Source organism: Heterocephalus glaber, unplaced genomic scaffold (assembly GCF_053883595.1).
Source record: "Heterocephalus glaber isolate CG9 unplaced genomic scaffold, H.glaber_assembly_v1.0 deba00001606, whole genome shotgun sequence".
NCBI lineage: Eukaryota > Metazoa > Chordata > Mammalia > Rodentia > Bathyergidae > Heterocephalus > Heterocephalus glaber.
In genome coordinates this window covers 34501507-34526743 of record NW_028258377.1, presented here as the reverse complement: position 1 = coordinate 34526743, position 25237 = coordinate 34501507, and positions in this window count along the sequence as shown.

Sequence of the window (25237 nt, the reverse complement as noted above, 5' to 3'; positions counted from 1 at the left end):
GTGTCTCGCCACTTCCTCTAATAGCTTCTGTAACCTCTCTCCGGCTTCACTGTCCCTCTCCCCCAGGGGGCACTATCTTGATACCTGGAGAAAACAAACGTTATTGCAGCTGTTCTTAAATACTTACACATTCAGCACTTGGGCTTCTCAGACTTCCTTATTTCCCTAATAAGTACTGGGTAGGTGTCTGTCACGTCCCAGGATAATCTTTTTCTTGTGGTGGTGTTGGACCTCGTAAGACTGATTTTGAGTTTATAATTACATTTGTAATTATCACTTAAATTGCTAATCCTTTGTGATTTTGTCAGGGTCGTGTCCCTGGTCCTCTCAGAATCCTTACATGCTGAGTGCAGTAGAGGCTATTCCACTGGACACAAACTTATGAGCCTGTATCTTCATTAATCTTGCTTACCAATAAGAGAATTGAGGCTCAGACCTAGCTGCAAGGATATGCATCTGGATCTGAATTTGGGTCTGTCTGATTCTTCCTCCAACAATGAAGACACAAACCAACAACTAAGCAGGAAATACATAGTTTGTTCAAATGCAGGCAGCCCTTGACTTCACACTTGCTCCCTTTCTTTCTCTCTTCAAACAAATGGCTATATGACTTTCAGCGAGTCATTTAACTTCTCTAGACTTCAGTCTCTTTACCTGAAGAAGTGAAGAGTTGAGCTAGAGCTACTTGGCTTTGAAATGGCCCGTTCAAGCTGTAGAATTTGGCCCAATACTTTTTCTCCAACTAGTGACAGGATCATATGGCTTTTTCCTTTCCTCTGTTAAAATGATGACTTTTGGGGGTGGATCTGCCAATGCTGAACCAACACTGCCATCCCTATAACAAAACCACTTTCTACATCCTGCCAGATCTGACTTCTAATAGTTTGTTTTGTTAAACAAATTTCTATCTATGTTCATATATTTTTCTTCTATTATCTTTATCCAGCTTTAGGATTAGCACAATGTTGAGTTCCTAAAATGAGGGGGGAAGTGTTCCTTCTTTTTTCTGCTTTAATTGTTTGATAAAATTTATCAGTTAAAATGTTTATGAGCCTGCTGTTGTCATATAGGTAGGTTTTCAAGCTAGGAATATACTTTCTTTAATAGGTGCTATTCAAATTTGATATTTCCTCCAGAGTTAGTTTCATTAATTTGTCTTCCAAGGTACTTCTTAGAAGTTGTCCAATTTATTTCAAAAAAGATTTTTGTAATATGCTTTCTATATCCTTTTAAATTCTGTAAAATCTGTGGTAATGTCTCCTAGATCTTAATATTGTAATGTAAAAAATGTATAACTGATATTGTGTAACAGGAAGAAAAGGTCTAAAGGAGCAGGGGAATTGGGAGGGGTAGGGGAAGGGAAAAAAGGGAAAGGAAAAAATATGGGAGAGGAAAAAAAATGGAAACAAGGTCTTTGCAAATAGGGAAGGGTGGAGGGGGGGAAGGGCGGAGGGGGGGAAGGGAGGGCAGGGGAAGGGGAAAAAAAATAAGAACCAAGAGACTCATGTAATCGTACAAGATCCCAATGATGAATGTAACTGTATTTTCTACCAAAATTGTACCAATAAACTTAATGGGAAAAAAAAAAAAAAAGAAATGGCCCGTTCAGATTCCTTCTTTCCTCTGCTGCCCAGGGCATGCATACTAAATTTTACCATCCACCTTTCAGGAGTGAAGACATAGTGCAGTAAAAATGAAAAATGTAGAGTGGGGGCATAGCTCAGCTGTAGAGTGCATGCTTAGCAAGCAGAAGGCCCTGGGCTCAAGCTCCAGCATCACAGAGAGAGAAAAACAGAAAGATACCTAAAGTTGCTTCTTCTCAGAAATCTCTACATGATATTCATCAAGCATTGTAGCATCGAAAACCACAGAATTTTACAGTCAAGATAACATTCTAAGTAAAAATTAATTTTAGGACCAGGGATTTAGGTCAGTGGTGCCGCCGCCTGCCTCGCAAGTGCAAGGTTTGGGGTTCAATCCCCAGTACCAAAAAAAAAAATTAATTATAAAAAATCTAATAGTTATAATTTACTGAGGGTCTTCTTCTTTGTGTCAGGCACTTTACTGAGCATTCCATATAACATTCCACTGAATCCACAAACAACTATGCAAGGCCAGTGCCCAGATCAGCCGCAGTGGAAGGAACTGGGGCAATAACCTTCTCAAAGTCACACATCTAGCTGGGCTGGAACCCAAGTTGGTTTTATTCCAAAACCATTCTCATTCAAGTGCCCAACCCACAGCAAAAATTATCTTCAAAATCCCAAGGGCTGTTCCAGAAGGCCTACAATTAAGAAGAATTTTTAAAATATGCAGACTTTTAAAAAAACACTTTTAACCTGAGAAAAGAGAGGAAGGCAATGTATGTGCCTTTTCCTGAAGGGATCCACCCAACACAGATGTAACTCCGCCTTCTCAGTGTCGTCTCTGCTTGCAGCAAAACAGTGATTTTTAAAAAGGAGGAACACTGTTTTAAACTAGGCCTCTTGTGCAATGTCAGTGTCATTAGCCTAATCAATGATAAGAAACCAAGTCAGTTGTTATCAGGATGACCACCAATAGACCATTGCCTTCCTCCATGCAGGGGACAGAAATAAATGTAATGGAGATGATCAGGACAAGAGGGAAGCTTCATTGACTTTCACTGCATCAGCGTATAGAGGAATCTTACTTCAAAGATCAGGGTCCCTGGTCTCTCCCAACTTTGAAAATAAGTAATCACATCAATGCTGCTTTTCTTTCTCTCTACCCATCCAAGTCTTCCTGGGCCTGCCAGAATCCCTTCCTAGAAACCGTCAGCTCCCACTGGCTTGATACTTCATTGCATTTTGATCCCTTTGTGAGATGGTTTTGCCCCTAAACAATGCTTGGTTTTAATTTTAACTCAGCTTGTGACTTTGCTAGTCACATTCCCTCTCTGAACCCCAATTCTTCATCTATAATAAGGCAGTTCAATAAAGAATGGAAGATCAGTTTTATCTCTAGAGCCTTTTCTATTCATTTGGTAGTGGGTGTCTGGAAGTGCCTGAAAATTCAGTGCTGAAAGCGGTTATGAAGCCAGCCTTGAGTTCAGCACAAAAGACTGTCAAGATTGATTGGTGACATCGGCCATGGGCATCAGAGGATAAGAAAGAACCCTGTGCTATGTCATTGCCATCCATGGGTAGATGATATCTGAGGCTGGCAGGCTCTAGCAGTGCATAATTCTTCTTCTCTGTATCCACAGTGCAGGAAGCACAGTCAAATTCTCACAAACTTTTCCAAGAAAATATCCTAAGTGGCAGGGGTGAATTCACTAACACACACTTCCAGGAGACGAATGGAATAAAGACCCAAAAGCAGAATGAAGGAGACACTGGTTCTAGACTTTCTGGTTCAGCCATTATAAAACCAGGCTTTTATCTTGCCTATTGTGGTTTTGCAATAAACTTTCCTTAGCTGACCTAGACTAAGGCAATTGCTGTTGCTTACAACCAAATTAATTTTATTCTTACTAAGAGCCTGTAACAGTCACAACTACCGAGTACAGGTATGTGGCTGGCCTTGTGCTAAGAGCTGGACTCCCTTTCATTCAGGCTCCAGTAGAATCTTGTGGCATAGGTGTTCTTCTGCCCATGATTTCAGAGAGTTAAATCACTTGTTCAGATTCCTAAGTGCCAGAGCCAGGAGTGAGGAAGTTTTACCTCCACACAAGTCCTGAGTCCCTAATCACTACATCTACAAACAGCCTCCAAATTATATCCCTGTTAGTTTTAATCTCTGAAGGAGGAGGGCAAGCCAAGACCAAGCACGACAGGATGTAGTATGCTGTTCTATAAGCTCACATGCCTCCTGGGTGCAGCACCACAAACCCCAGGGGAAGTACATGCACCAGTTTGAGAAACTGAAAATTAAATAGGTCATTTACAACTTTCCCATGAAGGGCTCTTCTGACATCCTTTCAGAGGACATTTTAGATGATTTTCTAAAATTGCCAGCTCCCCTAGGCTAGTGACCTTGGACTCAGTCTCATTGGTCCACTCCTAGCTGGGGCAACTTGACTATCCTCACTACAGAAGCGGTTTCCTAGTTCAAGTCTCCTGTTCCTGCTCTTTCTCAGAAAGTCTTTCATCTTCCAAAAAGATGGCCAAATGTATTTCATCTGCTTATTTATTTGGGGGGTGATTCAGAAGTATTAACATTTAATTCCTTCTCCTATTTTTAAATCAGGACTTTGATTTTAAAACATCAAGTTGGCCAGCTGAGCAATAATAATGTGCGTGAGAGTGGAAAAATAGTATGCTATTAACAAGTGGCTTCAAATTAATCTGAGGATATGTCCAACTAACACCCTTATCTTTTTGGATTCACCCACCTGGCTGTAGAAGAGATTTACACTTGCAAATTCTAAGCTCTGAAGAGTAATATTTCTGCTTCAAGCTGTCCTTAGGAAAAAAGAAAAGGAACAACTTTGTTGCATTTGGCCACGAGATTTGCTCGGTGCAGTGGTGGAATTTGCAAGGATGAAGGAAAAGGAGTTATTAAGGGGCAGTGAAACAAACTGTAGGAGTTAATGTTTCGTGGAACTTCAGGATAGACTTAGTGAGGGTAAAGGCTCTTCTGTTTCTACAAATTCATCTCAGGGTTTTTGTTTTTGGGTGGTAGAAACAAGTTTGAGTTTGACTGATAAAAGGTGTGCTGATTCTCTTCAGGAGCAAGGAGGGAAGCATATTAAGAGCTACCGGACCAATTATAGCTGTTTATTAAATACGCACCGTATGCCAGGCACCGTATTAAACTCTCCATTTTTAATCATTTGTTTCCCTTTAATCCCCTTAAAAACCCCAGGAGGGAAGTGTTATATTTTCCACTGTTTTGCAAATGATGAAAATGAGGTATGGGTAGGCTCAAAAGCTGCCCAGCAGCACCCCAGAGCTGAGGGGCAGAGTTGGGGCGCTCTGAGCCCAGGGGCTGCCCTCCCGGTTACTTCCAGTGCTGCCACTGTGGAGAGGTCCTCAGAACCCAGAGACTGCACTCCTGACCAAGGTCACCTTCACAGCACTGTGAGGGCCCTCCGGGCTCTGGTGTGAGGTATGCCTTCGCTACGGCATTCTCTAGTGCTCCAACATCCTGACTTGGGATCCTTTACTGCTGAGAGACCTGAAAGGTAATTTCCTGTTGTCCACTCCATTTTGCCATGGAGTCACTAAAGTCAAAATAAGTAACTTGTCCAAGGTCAAAAACAGGAGCGCTATCTGTGGGATTGTCCTTCTTGCACTGCTCATCTCTACTGCATACACCACCACCCTCCCACCCAGCACTGCCGTGCGTAGCTCATCCGTCTTCAGCAGCGCTTCGCAGATACCCACCTCCCTCAAAAAGCTCACCCGTATGGCATCCCAACACCGACTGGCTTGTGTATGTTATGCTGAAAAACCAAAAGAACCCTAGAACATAAGAGTAAGGAAGCCTCACACCCATAATTGTATTCATTTCCCTCGTTTTAGGAATAAAGCGTAGCCCACAGAAGCGAAAGGACCACATGGGACTCATGAACTTCATGAGTGTGCACGAGCGGAGTACAGGAAGAAAACCTGAACCTCTTTTATATTCATTTTCATAGCACAGTTGAGAAAAAAGTAAGCTTTACTGCTACATAATATGACACCAGCACTGTTTGCCTCAGTCTGCAGTTTAGGCAGGATCACTTCTTACTTAAAAGGTGTGCTGGATCCTGAGAGGGTGGAGTTATACAGTTCAGTGGTGAAAGCGAGCCTTCTTATTCACTTGGTTTCAGAGCATTACAACGTGTTGTCATTTATATGCTGCAGTCTCTCACTAAGGTTGATTGTTAATTTTTCAAAGAAGTGACATTGCTAACTAGTGAAATGTTTATAATACCCTGTAATGAGGTAGGAAGCAATCATGAAAACCGTTGGTGCCACACTGAGATGAGATGATTATTTTATGGGAAAATACTAAAGGGTTGTTGAAATTAAAGTCAAGCTACTCATTTTTAATAAAAAGTAAATAAATATTCCAAATCTGGTATTTTCTGGGATGATAAGTAATTGTAAACTACCAAACGTATATTTCCAACAGTAATTATAAATTCACTCTTCAAGATAAAATTTAAATTTGTAAAATGTGTTTTTAAAAAATTAGCTATTTTACCAACAACTTTTTAAGTTGCAATTAAGAAAACACTTGGAAAACAACCATTAGAAATGTTTTCTCATTGTATGCTGCCTAAGTCATGTCCTAAATAAAAATTCCACTTCCTGATCTATATTTAAAAATCTTCCTGGGCCAGGGATTTAGCTCAGTGGTGCCACCACCTGCCTTGCCAGTACAAGGTCCTGAGTTCGACCCCTGGTACCAAAAAAGAAAATCTTCCAAATGAAGAATTTAGCGGCTTTAACCCACTTTTAAATGTAAACCAACAATTATTTAACAACCAGTGAGAAATTCACTAGCTAAATTTAGTTAACCAAAATTTTTACACAAAGTGGCAGAGAGAATTTTAAAATGAGCATCATAATTTACAGAGTATATCCAATTATACCCTCCTTCTAACTGGATCAACATATTTCTGTGCAGTATCTTGAGAGTCATTAAAAAGCAAATATCAAAATAACCTGAACTTGGACAAGAATTCATAAATACCAACATCTTAAACTAAGTTTAAAAAATAGTGAAGCACAGTTCAATCCTTTTGATCTCCCTAAAATATTAATAACATATAACTATTTTACATACCATGTGAATAATACTATTTAACTGAGATTTTAAAAACTTTTAAAATGTTTTACTTCTGCTCTCATGCTTTCAAAATGTTTATTTACTGTATATTTTATAATATACCAAATATCTAATACAGTAGAACTTGATGGCAGTTTTGAAGTAAATATGCATGTATTTGCATACTCAACAGTATTTTGCTGAGAAGAGAGTTAGTCCAGAAAGTCTGGCAGCCTCTGGTCTGAGGTCTCTCATTTGGGAACCCTGAGTTCAGAGACACACATGGCCTCCAGTCGCCTTGGCCAAAGTCAGAACAGCTCGGCCTCAGATGCCAAGTTCCTGTCATGGCCACAGGCAGATAAGAACAACTAAGCCATTTGGGTTCCCTGAATGCAGGGAAAACCCCAAGGGTCACCTTCCAGCTCTATCTCAAGCCTAACAGGCCACAGACTTGTTGAAAAGCTTCACAGGCTCAAAATCTTGTGCCAACCATGTTAATCTTCTCCTTGAAAATCTACAATATTTTCCCTTTGGCCAAAGTTTGCAGTCCATGGACCTTTCCCAATTTTCCACTTGATTTCTCTTGTCGAGTAAGAAATAAGTCTTACAATAGATTTACCCTTATAATAAAGACTTTAGAGTACAGCAAATCATTGGTAATATAGTTAGCAATTAAAATAATGAAATAGATATATACTTATTCATATGATTTTAAATGATATTTATGATATATTGTAAAGGAAAAACCATATTTATAGAGTATGTATAAAATATGTATCTAGAATAGCTCTCCACAACAAATGTATACACACACTCTTCTAATCACAGTTATCTTTGGGAGATGGGATTTGGAGTGAGTTTTTTACATTATTGTACATCTGTATTTTTTTCTATTACAAGCTTGTGTGAGGAGAGTAGGACTGTATTTTAAATTGAAAAAATCCAAATAGATATTTCCACTAAATAGACCCTAATCGCGTTTTACTTACAACAATGAGAATAACCACCCCTTATTATCAGATGACAATTTTATTTAAAAGTACTTTTTATTCCATAATATCCTTTAACCCGAGCAATACAACAATATTCCCAAGGCATCATCTGAAATTTGTCCTTCCCCTGCTCAAAACCCTTTCTAGACCTGTTTTGTTCACTACTATAAAATAATGTCCAAAATAATCTGTGTAGCATGCACACAATTTATATCTGTTCTTATCCCACCACTTCAGCTTCATTTCCTTCTGCTTTTCAGCTACTTTCTACTTGAATTCACCATACACTTTCCTCCTTCTCTTTAAGCTTTTATCTGTAGAATGCCCTGTCTGCATGTTCTGCTGTATAAACTCCTGTCAGTTCTGTAAAACCCAGATCAAATGTTTCTCTGTTGAAAAGTCATTACTCAAGCACTATATTCTCTCTATCCCCAGAGCCCTTTCTTCCATTTTTCTTTTATAGCATGCTTCCCTTAGGGAACGGCAAACCCCTCGAGAACAAGGGTCCTATTTATTCAATTCTGAATTAACATCAAGAGCAATTCCTGGCACACAGGCAGTACTCAATAAGTAGTGGCTGCCTTAAGAAAAAGAAAGGTATCTTTACACAAAATAGAGAGAAGAATAAGTTCAATTAAGGTAGTATTCCCAAGAGACAAGGCCAGACGTGATAAGGGGAATGAAGGGCAGTTCATCAAGACAGGCTCAAGCAGTAAAAATTTAAAAATTAAAAAAAAAAAATATATATATATATATATGAATGACAGTTGCTATGTTTCAGCCATCCCATCCAAATAAGACATCTGAAAGTTTGAAAGTTTCAACTTTTAGATGATCTCTGCTTTCCAATGACAAGGCAGAAATTGTATCCTTTCCTGTAAATTCAGGGGTAAAAGACTTAATGGGACCTTTCCATGGTCCTGAAATTGTTGAGTGCCCATCTATCCATTTCCCTTCGTTCAACAAGGAATTACTGTCCTTATGTAACAGCCTGCTCCAGGCGCTAGGTTAGAATTACAGCTGTCAACAAGATAGATTATATTTATGCTGCTATTTTGGAATGTACAGTCAATGTTATGGACAAAGACATTAAACAAAGGAAGAAAAATATATACCAGATCCTGAGAAGCCTATTCAAACAATTAGAATAAGGAGACATGATAGGTTTAAAAGCTGCTACTTTAGCTTAAATGGTAAGCAAACATTTCTCTGAACAGGTAATAGTTATGACGGAGCCTGGAGACAAGAATCTGCCAGCCAAACCAAGAACATTTCAGGCACATAAAACATCCTTAAGGGGACAATGAGCTTGGTATATTCAAGGGACAGAAAGAAAAAACAGAGCTGCTGCATGGGAAATGAAGGAAATAAGAAGGTGAAGTGGAGGCATAATACTTAATTGGGCTACTTTAGAAAATTTTAGTTCTTTCTGAATGTAATGAGATAATCTTTCTATCAAGAACCTTCCAGGCAGGACTTACAAATGGATGGAGCATTTCAACCCTCCTCTAGATTAACCCTTCACCTTAGTCCTTGGGAGTATCTACCTTTATGAGTTCTCTGATTGTAATCTTGATACCTGAAACCAAACTGCCTAAAACAGAATGTGGAGTTTAGCAATAAAGCCATACAGAAAAGGAGGTGAGAAGTACACAGAGGAATGAGAAAGTAGATAATTTATAATTCCCTTGGAAACAACATAAAATACATTACAATTGGAAAGTTGAGAATCAGACGATTGGAACAAATGTAAGCTTCACAAAAAGAGGGACCTTGGCTATCTTATGTATTACTAGCTCCTGGTACCCATAACAATGGCTGACATAAATTCTCACTCAATTTTCATCTACTGAATAAACAGGTGAAAAAATGAAGAGAAGATGAGATATGGTGGCCGTACAAATACTGTACACCACGCAAATCTCCAAACATAGGGAGCATAGTCCACCAAAAGCTGCTGATAAAACGAACCAAGTTTTTTCTTTTTGTCATGACACAACTGCTCATCTAGTCCTTTGAATTGTAATTGGTTGATAAAAGAACTGGAGAAGGACCGGGGTTGCTCTCAGTGGTTTCGCCACCTGCTGTGCAAGTGCAAGGACCCAAGTTCGATCCCCAGTACCAAGAAAAAAAAAACTGGTAACCTTGAATTATAAAATATTTGTACTATACTCAAAGACATACAAATTTCTCCTATATCCTTGATCAAAATTTATCCTCCTAACAGCCACGTAAATAAATTAAGTGAATCAATAAATATTATCCCCATTACACAAGTTAGACACAGATGTGGGAGAATGCAACTTAACTCTTAGTAATATACAGAAGGTCTTTGACTTGGAGCACAGGGCTCTTTTTCCACAGCATGCTATGTGTCATAGCCAGGGTCATGGAGTAAACACCTATATTTTGCCTCCCCATAATCCATTCTGCTTTATTTTCACAGAGACACTTCACCTATATTTTCAGATTTTATATTAATTATGTGGTTAATTCCACCACATCTCCAAAGATGAACAGGTGACCAAAGAGAAGCCAATCAAAGCACTAAATGTTTCATGCATAGGCACACAACCCAACAAGATTCACTGGGAACCACCTGAAACCCTTGATGGATCCATTAGGGAAATGGTATTTTCACTGGGGTCCTTAAGCTGATATTTAAGCCATAATGACCCCATGTGGAAAATCCCTGTCTATGAATGAAGCAATTCCGTGAAAACCTGGATTCAGAGATGAAACAACATCAATACCCAGTGAATTCATTTGAGCACCTGAATTTGGCTATGAATGATGTACATTGTAGCCTTTACTGTTGTGAGAAATAATAAATTTAAATACCGTGAGCTGTGTTTCAGTCAATTGTCAAAAGCTGAACAGAATGTATCAATATTATATAAATAGTGTAGCTCAAAAATATTTTAGAGGGCTGGGGATTTAGCTCAGTGGTTCTGGCGCCCGCCTTCCAAGTGCAAGTTCCCGAATTCAATACCCGGTACAAAAAAAAAAAAAATATATATATATATATATATATATATATGGAAAAAATAACCACAATAAATAATTTTTATGATTTAGATCTAGATTATCATGGGGCTTCATGCAAACTCGTGGCCTTACCATTCATTTTTATTTCACCTTTCTACCAATGAACAGAGAATAGAAATCAAGAGACTTCAAAAGCATTTTCCTTTGAACTTTAAAAAGTCAGCTGGATAATTCTTCCTGGACATATTAATATTGCTGTAGAAAGAATAAAACACAGTATCTCTAATTCCATAAGCTTTAGGTTTGGGAAGGTGGTGAATAGAGGTGTAGTCAGTCATGAAGTAAACAGACAAAAAGAGAGAGTAAACAGTCTCAGAGGGAAACGGTTTACAAAAGAAAGAGAAAAGACTTCAGATCAATACTGGGAAAGGTTAGACTTTATAAGTAAAATCTCACAGCATTATGTACTCTCTAACCCCCTTCCTTTATTTTTCTCCACAGTATTTATCATCTGTCACACAACGTATTTATTTGTTTATCATCTATCTCCTCTACCAAAAAGGTGGGCTACATGTGATCAGTAGTCGTGTCTATTTCTTCATTGCTCTATCCCTAGTTTCTGAAGGAAAGCAGCATATAATGGGAATTGATAAGTAATGGTTGAACACTTGTTAAAAGTATTTGCATTTCTGTAACTCTTGTCCAGAAGTATGTATCGTCAGAGCATTTAAATGTTATGGTAATGATGGCTATGTTCAACTATTTAGAGATCTATACTCATATAAAAAGCAGAAATGTGTGCTATAAGCCTTCTGTCCATTTGCCATGTAAATTAGGACCATGGTAGGTTGAATCATGAATCACAACAGCATGGCTTTGGCAGCTAAAATATCACAGGAGGAAAAAACAGGCTGAAGAACTGTACAATGTAATACATTAACCACTAGCTATATGTGGACCACTGAAAGCTGCAATGTGGCAAGTCTGAACTGAGATATGCCATAAGTATAAAACAAATCCACATAACTTCAAAGTCTTAGTATGCTTTTTAAAAAGCTAATTATCTCAATAATTCTTACTATGATTACATGTTGAAATGATAACTTTTTATATAGTGGGTGAAATAAAATATATTTTAATTCATTTCTCCTATTTCCTTTTCCTTTCTTAAATATGGCTACCAGGAAATTTAAAATACGAAGCTTTAGTTTGCAGCACGCATCCTGCTCCCGTCTGGACAGTTCGCTATAGAGTGCTAGCTTTGTAAATTCAAGCCTGGAAAACTGGATGATAGACACCAACAACCCTGTCTGGCCTCTGGACTGATTGTTTCAGAAAGCATCAAGAGCCAACATTATAATAAGAATTTTCTTTTCACTGCATTTTTTTCTCTTGGACCTACTGTTTAAAGTTTTTATGAGATGATGCATTATTTTATGCCAAGGATTTCCAGTAGTATAAGTCCTGTTAAAGCGAATGGTACAGAGAGCAACCACAATTGCCCTGTGGACATCAAACCTCTGGCTCATTCATTTTGATGTCAAGGACAGTTTGATGTCTCCCTGTTTAAAATAACATTTTTTTTCTACATTCAATCAGCAGTGTTGGAAAACTGGCTTCTTTCAATTCTTGCTCCCTTATTACATGAAGTTCATAATGTTCACCCTTCTTGGGATTTACATTTCATTTTTCATCAATTTCAAATGCTTTCTCATCTGACCATATGAACAGAGAGCCTTGAATGTTGCTTAACTACTTTTGGCATCTGTTTATTTCTCTTCTCATCACCCAGAGTGGAATTAAATTAGGGTTCACATTGCTCTTATCTCTAACCTAGCAACACTCTTAGAAACAGGACTTCTAATTCTTTGCTTTAGTCCTGGTTCTCAAGAGATAGTAGTCAGAATGAATGACTGATTCCAACTAAGCCCCAGGAATATTATCTGTTTTGCACAGCTGGTGTCTCAAAGTGAAAAGTAACCCAGAGGAACTGTGCCGATTTCCTCCAACTCAAAGTGTAGATGCCACCCATGACCTCTTTAATAATTTCCCATATCAGGGAATAATTTTCCACTGGCTAGCCTTGTTTATAAAAGGATGCAGACACAAAGACATCAGTTAGTGTGGTCCTTGGACCAGCCACTTCCAGATCACCTGGAATTTATTAAAAATGCAAATCACTAGATCCTATCTCATAACCACTAAATCAGAATACCTTCGAGTGGGCCTGGAATCTGCATTTCCACAAACTTCCTCTTTACACATCCTACAGTTTGAGAACCAGAGGGAAATGAGAGCAAATCTATGGGAGCAAATACACAGGGAGAAGACAAAGGAAGAAGCAGACAGAGAGGTAGGCATGAGCCTTTGCAGAAGATACTATTGCCACCATGTATGAGCTAGACTCTCATCTCCCTTACTACTGCATAAATGGCCCCACTTCGAACATTTTTCTTTAGAAAACCTTGCACAGCATTTATGGGACATTGTCTCCCACTGTATCTTCACCACAGCAGCTGAAGCATCGAGCCTATGTTTATAGAAGAAAAATAAGGGCAGGCTATGTCTACAGAAAAGGAGTTACGGATTCTTACTAAAGGAAAGGAGGAAAATAATAAAGAGGAAATAAGACCAAAAACCATGACCTTAGGAATAAAGATTCTTGGATTCTTGTTTTAGCTACTTTCTCACTGCTGAGACAAAACACCCAATCCTCAAAAGCTAAAGGAAGAGAATTTTATCTTGGCTCAAGGTTTGTAAAGGTTTCAGTGCACAATCTGTTGGCTTCAAGGCAGGGTGGCGTGGCAGAGGGGCATCACAGAGGAAAAACAGTCCATGGGATGGCAGGTGGAAAGCAACGAGCCTTTCTTCTTTCCCTTTTTATTTCATCCAGGCTGTAAGCCTATTGGTTGGTGCCACCCATACCCAGGGTGGGTCTTCCCTCTTCAGTAAATCCATCATCTATGCACAAAACTGTGCTAAACCAAACAGTGCACTAATCCAGTATCACACCTATGACCCAGTATCACACCCTCATGATCCAGTCACTCCTAAAATCCCCACCTATGAGTACATGAGGCTTTAGAGGGACATCTAGATATAAGCCATAACAACATTCAAGTTGAAACTCATATATACATGAATCCAAAGAGAGAGGAAAAAAAGAAATAAGCTCTAGAAAAGTGAATGGACACACACTGTAAAGGAAAAATTTGTCCACTTACTGGGAAGAAATCAGTCCATATTTTGAGAACTGGAGAGGGAATAGTAGCTGTGGCTGAGATTTTGGAGTCATGAGTAGATTTAATTTTGGAGGCACTGGTGTTTCTGTGGATAGCTTCACTTTGAACCCTGCCGAGAAAGCAACAATACTTCCTGCCAAAGTCATCCTTCTCTGAATGCTGCTCCAGCAATTATGAAGATTGATAAATCCCCAGCTCTATAGTACACAAAGCCAGAGGCCCAGGAGACCTGACAGTATAGTTCTAGTCTATATCCAAATGCTTGAGAGCCAATAGAGGCTGTGGTTGTGTTCCAGTCCAAAGACCAGCAGGCTCCAGACTCAGACCAATGTTTCAGTTCAAGCCAAATGGCAGGAAAAGACCTTTGTCCCATCTCAAGGCAGTCAGACAAGAGGAGGTCCCTCTTATTTACTGAAAAGCCAGGCTTTCATTCTGTTCAAGTCTTTAACTCATTGGCTGAGGCCCAGATACACTATGGAAGACAATCTGCTCTATTCAGTCTACATATTCAAGTGCTAATCTCCTTGAGAAACACCTTGACAGGTATACCCAGAATAATGTTAGACTGTATATCTGGACAACACTTAGTCAAGGTGAAACATGAAATTAACCATCACAGGGACTCTGCACCAGTTGCAAGCATACCTCATACAGACCTTTACTGCATCTCCAGCTGCACACCTCCAAACTCAGCTTTGAGGCATTGGCCTCATCAACACCTGCTCGACAGTTGTTTTCTGTAGAGATTCAGGACAAAAGTGAAACAAGGGGATCTGAACAGCTCATCTATGTAAACCACACCTCAACTTAAATAAAAAGGGAAGTGAGACCAATGCGGCTGCCATGCAGCCTGTAGTTTGACCTTGAATTTCTACAACCATTAGAGCAGCTGCAACCCATAGACAGATGCCTGACTGGAGAGTGTGGAGCCCCAAGCTGAAGGAACAGTATGGCCAGGGTAAGGGAGGTCCTGTACAAAACCCCAGACATGATTGCAAGACTCAGCATACAGTTGTACTGATAGTACATTTTGTTATGGTAAAAGGATACAAATCAGACTGAATGAAAAAGAATGGAGTAAGACCAAGCACATCAGAGAAGGAGTGGTAAGAGTGAAATTCACAAGAGGTTGAACTAGTAAATGGGCTTTCTCCCACCACAAGAAAGGAATGTGAAGATGTGTTGGGCCCAGGGTAGCAGTCTGTGGAGGGTCAGCATGGGAGCATCTATCTACTTCATCAGTCACTTAAGGGAAATGCCAGAACTTACTAATTCTCAAAGAATGTGTATGCACGGCTGGAACATGTGACCAGAGATCACAAGATCATCACTGAGCACTCAATACATCCAGAGGTCATACCCATATCAGTGTGCAGCAGAAATACAAAATTCAGAATGTTCATATTGCCTGTCTGCTGTGGGTGAAAACTGAACCTCCCTGCACAGGTAAAGAACAAGTGTCCCAAGGTCATAGCAAAGAGAAGGAACACAATTACTGAACACCTGCAACTGAATGAATGAATCTTCGGGATGTTGCTATTTAATTATTGCACACAAGTTGTAATGATGCTAAATAAAATAGAATGTGCTGTTACTAGAGTGTCTTTGGTTGCAATAAAATGTATTTTTGTCACTCAGAAAGCAAAATTTAAAACTCATCTGTGATTCAGGGAGCATTTGCAGAAATATTTTCACTTTATTTGGTCACGCAGTCACAACTGCAAATATGTATCATATGTTTGAAGAAAACAGTCTTTAATTCAACAAGATACAGGGACACTGTCAAGCAGAGATGAGGGAGGGGGATAATCCCTGGCGGTAGATAATTACTGTTCCCTAAGGATTGAGAGTGTGTGTATTTAAAAGATGATAGATTTTCTTTTTAAAAAGTGGCTGCCTGTAATTCCTGGCATCATCTAAGAATAACCTTAAGGACAAAGGGAAAATCTAAATGTAAAAATGCTCCGGATGGCTTGGCAGTTCCCCACCACAGACTGAAAAGCTTTGCTGTGCAAATGCCTCAGTAGTCTTTGCATTTTAGCTAAGGGGCCACTCCCTCTAAACATGTAAATAGCTTTTACAATCATAAAAATCCTTCAGACAATAACCCCAGGGGAAGATTGAAACTGGAAGAGGAGCCCATCTGTTGGCTTGTTGGAAAGGCTGGAGAGGACATAAACAATGTCTTCTAAAGGGCATCTTCCTTTCTCTCTCTGATTCTATTATACTGATAACCATCTATTAGTAATTTACTTTTTAATAGACTAAAAAGTTGACTGTCTGAATTCAAGGGGAGCTATCATCTTTGTTGGGGTTTGACAAGATTTAAGGAATTGTGAAGAAAAGATAAAATTTCTACCTTAGTCTACAAATGATAAAGGAGTCTGTCCAGAGATGTAATCATGCAGTAGATAGCACTGTGTCTTGCACCCAAGGGAATGACGCTATGAGAGCTTTCATCCTTGAGAGCATCGTGTATCCTCCTCCATCTTTCTTATCACTCAGTAGAAATTATTGTATTGTGGTATTTACCTTCAGGGGAAATCTTTTGATGTTTAAATGTACTTGATGATTCTATCTTTCATAAATCTGAATACAAAAGCAAAAAAAAGAAGACTAGACTCTTCCTGCAGAAAAACGGTGGGTGTCTGGGTGCAGACACTGATCAAGTTGTCTTCATCCTTCAGATAGGCTGGGGGATGACAGTTTTCCCCATAACTCTCCTGGTCCCTGAACTGTATCATACATCTCCCCAGATGTCTATAATTTCTCCCCTGCACCTGAGTTCTGAATTACGTTAAAGGCAAAATAGAATATGCCTAGAACACGCTCACATTTTAGAAGGATGATGGCTAGAAACCTATTAGACTTCTTGTGAAAAAAAATTTCCGGGTCAGAGTTAGACTACAATTTGGGATAGTGTGCTACTTATACAGTTGTATTCCCCCATACCCCATGGTTCTGCAGAGGTACTCCTGATGAGGTGAGAGAAACAACACAAGGATAGAGCTGGCCACTACCTTTGTTTGATCAAAGCCATGCCAGTCTTATCTGCATCTGTGGGTATGTATATGTATATGGAGGTATATATGTGCACGTATGTATGCACATGACTAGAGGTATTCCTCATATGATTTTTTAAATTTTTATTAGTACATGCTTCCATTATGATTGGTTTTTTTTAAAAAGTCTTTTTATTACAGAAAATAAGTTAAAATATATAAACACTTTTGGAGATGATGAAGTAATAGACCAGGAATAGAAAAATTAATTTCCTAAGAGGCCTCAGGCGAGTAACTTCACCTCCCTAAAACTTTTTACCCTGATCAGCTAAAGTAAAAAGGTAGCCATTCTGATGCCCAAAGTTCCATCTTGCTTTGCAAGTTTATGATGCTCTGATGGAGAAAAGGAGCAGTCAGAATGAAGGAATCAAGCTATCACGAGTATAGAGAACCCTCCGAAATCAGAGAAGCCATCAGCACCTTCAGAAAAGGTGAATTGCCTCTTCCTTTTTATTTCAATATAACACTTGACACCGTGCCACTCCAAGTCGGAGTCCCCAGTCACATTCCAAGACAGCTTTGGGGGTAGAGAAAACAGTAGTCTAAACCCTGCATTTAAAGTAGTGGCTAGGGTGGGGATTTAGCTCAGTGGCACCGCACCCGCCTTGCAAGCACAAGGTCCTGAGTTTGATCCCTGGTACCAGAAAAAAAAAAAAAAGTAATGGCTTTTCCTTCCCTGGAGACTCTTCACTTTTATACACCTTCCTACCTCTCACATTGTTCTTCCCTGCACTCGTTGACCTACAAGCATGGAAATCCAGCATCATCCTGGAACATGTCAGAGGGACTATAAGCTGAGATATAGGTCTGATGCTAGACAATTCCCTGGAAATCATTCACCTATCAGGAAATAATGAATGGAATCCAAGTATCTTCACCCCATCCAGCCATACTTTCTGGAAATTCTTCTTCTTGAACTCTTCAAGTACCAGGTATTAAATGGACACTTGGGTGAAGCCAAGTCTACAGAGGTAAGGAAAGCATGGTCTCCACTTCAAGGATCCTCTAGCCTATGGACAGTGAGTACCCACTGTAATAAATCATGATAGGTGAAGGTAGCAGTATCTTGGGCATTATTTTCTACTTAATGTCTAGCAAATGGTTGGACATAGTAGGTTCGGTAAAGGTCTGGACAATAAATAAATTAATCTATGGAAATACAAAAAGAAAAACAACTAGTTTGACTAGGTTGTGTATCACAGAGAAACATTTGGAATTTACTACTAATTCACGGAAAATTTGTGATGAGATGTGAAATGCTTGGTGAGGTTTGTTCTGTTGTTTTTCAAAATTTATTGATCTTACCAGGATGCAGAAAACTTTCAGTCAAAGGAATAAATCTCTGATTTTAAAATTCTAAACACAACCAAGTGAGGTTTATAAAAGTTGGTTGTTTAGTTTTCAGGTAAAAAGGAAAACACTGAAATGTTAGCCCCAAGTGTAATGATTGCCACCCTGTTTTCACTGCCCACATCCCAGCCTCCCAGGAATAGGCACCAAGGCAATAAATAATTCATAATTTAATGTCCCAAACAGTATTGAGAAACAGTAAAACACTAGAACCTCAAAAATACAATTAACATATTTCTATTTATTCAAATCTTCCTCTCTACTTACAATTAATGATGTTGTGGTTAGGGTTGCCAGATAAAATACTGGACACACGGTTAAATTATAATTAAGATCAACAGTAAATAATTTTTCAGTGTAATTATGTCCTTAACATTGCATTGGATGTACATAATCCCAGGCAGCAGTTAAATCTGGCAATCCTAGTTGGAGTTGAGCACAGGACATCTGCATCCTTAATAAAATGACTACTAATTCCAAAGCTCATGTATTGAAATTGCTGCCCAACTTTCCCACATAGAACATTTCCTCATGGTAATCCTGTGAACATGTGCCCTCTTCTGGATAGTCTTGTAAAATCCTTGGCTAAAATGAATTGAGCCCAGACAGGTTATTCTAAGGGAGGACACTCAGTAGAGCTTGTCTGATAAAGACAGCGTTTTCCATCCAGCCCCAAGCCAGGCTGCTCACAGTCTCTGGAGACCTCTTCATGGTGACCACATCTCCACCAGCCCCATAATCTGCCATCAAGCAACGCAACTCTGCCTCCAAGTCACCACTGCTGGCTCCTTTCTGTTGGGAATTTGCAAGTAGGGCTGGCAGATTCTAATTCAGTCCAAACTAATCTCTTCAATGGAGTAAGTACATATCAAGAGATATGATGTGACTACATTTTGGCATCTCTTTGTCCCCAAAACAAAACAAAATAAATGGTTTTTAGGGTAAATTAAAAAAATTATCGACCAGAAAGGGAGACATTTGCACAGACTAAAATGTTTCATTTTTAGTCTAATCTCTCCCTAGAGCCCACCTGCGTTTCTGCCTGGTTTCCATTAACACAAGCCACATCCTTATAACAAGCTCCCCCTTTTACTTGATCTAAGTCAAATCAACTTCTATTATTTACAGTTATAGACTTAGCTATTACTATAAATAATTCAGTTTTTTAAACTGCCTCTCTCCACAAGAAATTTCAGGGACCCATTGATATTCAGATGGATAGAGGACTCTTTCATCAGTGTACAGTCACCAGTGGGCAAAGGAGACAAACCACTCACCCTTTTTATTAATCCAGTCTATTCATTTAGAATATATAAATGAAGCACCTGCCCTGTTGGATCTGTTTTGGATGCTTTGGCAAGCAGCCAGTAAGGTGACCAAAGATGCCTGCCCTCCTAGAGTTGTCTGTGTGTACACACACTTACATAAATATACATGCATATGTACACACACACACACAGGGTGTCAATATCAAGATAAAGATGATGTTAGCTAGATTGGTCCTCTTTCCATCACTGTAACAAAAATACCTTACCTACGCCGCTTAAAGGAGAAAAGGTTTGTTTTGGCTCACAGCTTCAGAGGTTTTAGTCCATGGTCACCTGGCTCCATTGCTTCAGCGCTGTGGTAAGGCAGAATCATCATGGTGAAAGGACTTGGCAGAAGAAAGGTGCTCACTTCATGGCAGCCAGGAAGCAGAGAAAAAAGGAAAGAGCCAGAAAAAAGATGCAAGGCTTCAAAGGCACACTCCAGTGACCTACTTCCTTCCACTGGGCTGCATCCCCTAATTAACTCAGCAGCAGATCAATCTGTGAGTAAAGTCTGTGCCCTCACAGTCTAATCATCATCTGCAAGTCCACCTCTGAACACATGAGATGTTTTGGATGCTTTAAATCTAAACCATAACTTTGGAAAAACAGAGAAGAAAGTTCAAATGTAAGGCATGTTTCAAAAGAATAAACTGAAAGATGTGTTGACCCATTGAACATATAGAGTGAAGAAAAGATGACTTTCACATTCATTGCTCCAGGACAGGGCAGGCACTACCACCTCAAAAACCTAGAAATCAGAAGAACTAAAGCTAATCCTTTATTATTCTCCTTGTACAACTGGACCACTTGTCATGTGTTCAGAGGTGGTTTCCAGAAGACAATTGGCTCATTCAGAGTTCATCCATGGACTGATCTACTGATGAGTTCATGAGGGGATAGGGCCTGCTTGAAGGAAGTGAGTCACTAGGCCGTGCCTTCGAAGGTTTGTATCTCTTTTCTGGCTTTTTCCCTTTTTCTCTGTTTCCTTTCATCTAAATTATCTTCCTTCTCCTACTTTCAACTAATCCTTGTTCTCCCCACATTTCAAAAAGGTAATTCAGAAACCATCACTCAGATCTTCTAATCAGAAAATCAAAGAAAATAAAAGATTCCTATGGATAAAAAATGTTGGAGTTGACTATTTTTTTTAAGAAGAGCACATATAGAGGCCATATATAAATTATCTCAGTATAAGCATCCCAAGGGAAATTGGACCACACACAGACAAGAAGGTACAAAATAGGTAATGGGTAAGTTAAAAACCCGTTGATCTCTCCAATAATCAAATAAATGTAAAGCAAAATAAGAAATATATTTTTCATCTAACAGATTGATGACACTGTAAAACAACAGCAACACCAGGCATTGTTGACATAGTCAGGAAACAGTCTGGTGGGCAAAAGTGAGGAGTCTTAACACTTTATAGAGACCAGTTTGGTGATTCATACCAAAACATCAAATTCGTTTTCCCTATGACTCAAGAATTCCACTTCTCGGAAGTTTTCTTTAGGAAATAGGACAACATCGGCCTACAATGTATTCACTGTTGATATGTTTACAATGGAAAAGATTCACTATCTCAATTAATATGGGGAGCTATCAAATAAATGAGGTCTATCTATACAATGAAATACTGTCCTGATAAACACACACACACACACACACACACACACATATATGACTAGAAAATATCTTGAAAGTAAATTCACCACAGTATCAATAGTGGTTAATTCTAGATAACTGGATTATGCCTAATATATATCTTCCCTTCTAAAATGTATCTTCATTTCTTTATTTTTGCAAATAGAAATCTTATAATAAAAAAGCTATTAAAATATTACTATGTAAAAAACAATAATAATAAAATACTATAAATAATATAATTAACTGGCCAGAAGATATTAATGAGCACCTCAAGGAATTTTAAATCACATACAAATATATAGAAAAATATTCAGATTTACAAGTAATTACATTCATGAAAACTAAACTATTCACACTTTTCAATCTAGTAAAGATATTTCTTTTGAACTTAAAATACACAGTGAAGATAAGAGGTAGTTAAGCAAAACATGATCAAACATTTAATAGACATGTAAAATGATACCACCTTTTTGGAAAGCAATTTTGCAATATTTTTCAAAACTCTTTAATTCTTTAATTTATTCATATACTTTGATGCAAAGAAATCTAAATACAGACACATAGACATGGAAATCATATTTATTATAAAAAGAAATTTTAAAGCAAAATAAATATGTATTGATCAGGGATGATTTAGTATATATATATAGAATAACATGAGATAGTAAACATATAATAAAGTTCACACTAATTAAAAGTATTTACTTTTCAAATGTTAAGTTGAATATATATATTTTTATATACGTAGATTATGTATGTACATATAAAAAGTAAGTTAAAAATGAATAAGAGAAACTATAACAACAAATCCCTTAAAATATCTATGAGTGTCTAGGAGGAAGAGTAATTTTTTTCTTCATATACTTTTCTCTATTTTCTAAATGTAAAACCGTGAATATAGCGCATTGTTAGAAGTGAATTTTTGCACTGGTTTTCTTCTGTGGGTTTGGGAAACTGGGAAGCTACAGCACTTGCATTATTCACTTATTCACTTTGGTATTCTGTCTGGCCTAGAAGCTCCTTTTACTAGGTCAGAACTGCTCTAGCTGCCCATGGCTCAGGATATCAAGGTCAAAGGCCTGATGGGCACAACTTCGAAAGACCCAGTTAGCCACCCCACCCTGCTGACCGAGTCTCACTTCTCACTCCTCTCCTAAATGCTTTCTCCTACCCTTGAAAATCAGTCCAAGCAGTTTCCCCGCCCAATTGAGTCTGCCTCTCCAAGGACTGCCACTCCTTATAAGGCTCAGACAGACCCTACTCCTTCAAAAGGCTCCCTGTGGCCGGCCAGACACCCTCCCCCTAAATCAGTCTGTACTACTTAATCCCTCCCTTTGACTCTTTCTTGCACTGTCTTCCTAAGTAATTGGGACAGCATCTGTCAGGTAGATTGCATATTGGCAAAACAAGATTTCACATACTGACACTAATAATTTCTGAATGCTTCCTAAAATAAACCAGACATAAGCCAGAACAAAGTGGTTAGGCAGGGTGAAATCCAAGGTAGCATCTCTCAAGTGTACCCCAAATCCCTTGTGAGGGGACCTTCAGCTACCCACGAGCTTCTCCCGCCAAGTTAGTATCCTCCCTGATCTAAGGAGACACAAATGTAGCTAGAGTAGATTCCTTTTGTATAAGAATTTCCTTATGCATGTCATGTCCCAGGTGAGGAAATATTTCTAGACGTTAGACTCTCCTGATTCTTGAATAATCTTGGCATCACTGACACCATATTTTCTCCTGGGAGGGAGGAAAGTAGAGTTCGTGGCCCAGAGTTCCAGAGGAGCTTACATCTTTTAAACAACAGGTAAGAAAGGGTTGGTCTTGGCTCCTGGGTCATTTATAAGCATAGGGTTTCTCCTTTAGTGAGACTCACCTGACCATTTACCATGTCATCGGTACCATTACTATATCATCATACTAAGCACCACCAGTTTTGAGCACTGTAAGTGGGCCAGAAATGTGACATATGTCATCCAATCCTCCTGTATTCCCCTGCTGAGATCTCTACCTATCAATGTACCCAAGGTTGCATACCTCAAAAGTAGCACAGCCAGTTATTCAACCTGTGGCTTCAAAGCCTGTAATCTTTCTACCACTCCAGGCACCTTTCTGTAAGCCCTTCACACCCACTCTAATGTGTTAATGACTGTCCCAATCAAAAGAAATCCTTCTTGGTGGCTAACCTAATTCCTGTGTGCTCCAGCTTCAAGCCATTTTCCTCCCTCCTCTTCTTGAGGGATGAGTCTCCAGGCTTTTGAAATCCCTCTGCCAGCATTGTTAAATCACCCCTCAGCCATCATCTCAGGATGAATCATTCTAGATCTTTTTCTTTTTGGTGGGGGGGGACCATTATTCCCTTCCATTCTCTTTCCCCAAACACTCCTCTTTCTCGGCAGCTTTCTGACATGCACTTTCCATTTTGAAAGGTACGTAAGGATTTCCAGGGCTGTTCTGGAGTTTTTGTTTTTATTTTATTTGAGAGGGTTAGGAGAAGTGTGAACTACTAGGGGTGTAACTTTCCATCTGTCCAATTGGAATGCTTTGTTTCTTTTTTATATCTCTTTTTATTAATTATATTGGTACATTTAAGGTATATAGTGTAATGACATTCATCACTGGAAATTTGCACCTTTACATAATCCATCTTGGTTCTTATTTTTCCCCCTTCCCCTGCCCTCCCTTTAACCCCTCAACCCCTCCCTATCTACAAGTAGGGGAAAAGAAAGAAGGGAATGGAATTAATGTGAGAAAAAGAAAAAATGGAATGCTTTGTTGCTGAGGGAAGATAGATTAGAAAAAAGTTCAGAGGGCTGGGGTCAGGGAAATAACTTAAAGAACCAAAATAAATGAGTTCAAATGAAGATGAATCAGAAACACTGGATTAAATTTCCCTGAGACCTTCAATCTTACCAGGAAATGTGCTAGGTAAACTAGATTTAGATTTGACTTAGCAAATGTAACTGGGTTTGTTTTGGGTTTTTTTTAAATGAGTGGGCTGGGGATTTAGCTCAGTGGCACCTCCCTGCTTTGCATGGGCAAGATCCTAAGTTCGATCCCTTGTACCAAAAACAAAAAAAGAGAGACAGAAAAAGACATTGAGTATACTCAAGATCCTTTCACTACCAGAATTAAACACTACCAGAGACTACCATTGCACCAGAGCAGACTGAAGCTGGGTTCCTAAGTCCCACCCCACCTCACCCTCAGCCACTATTTTCTGGCAAGGAGGTTCCAACAGGGTATAGAAGAACACCAGGTTGAAAATCGAGAGGCTTTAGATTCAGCCCTATCTTTTCAACTAAACTGGATGACCTTGGCAAATCCTTTCTACTTCATAGGCCTCAATTTTCTCAAATTTATTTTTACTTTTTGGTTGTTGTTTTGGAGTGCTGGGTACCAAATCCACACCTCACACAAGCTAGGACTTGGTGATAAAGATTTGGAAGATTCCACAAGTAGTGGAAAAATACAGTAATATAATGAAAGGAATCAGTAATACCTTTCAACAATAATACTCAATGTAAAAGGTTTTAACTCTCCAATCAAATGACAGACTGATAGACTGGATCAAAAATCAAAAATGAACTAGAAATTGCCTGAAAGAGATGCACCTCATCCACAATGAAACACACAGATTGAAAATACAAGGATGGAAAATGATAGGTCAAGCTCCAATAGCAGATGAAATAATACCAAGAATCAACAAATGGGAGTACATCAAATTAAAAAGTTTCTGCACAAGAGAAATAATCAACAGAGTGAAAAGCCAACCTATAGAATGGGGAAAAGGGTTTGCCAGCTACTCTTCTGATAGAGAACTAATATCTAGAATATATGAAGATCTCAAAAAATTAACACTGCAAAATAAATAACCCAATCAAAAAAAATGGGCACATGAATTGAATAGACACTTCCCCCCAAAAAAG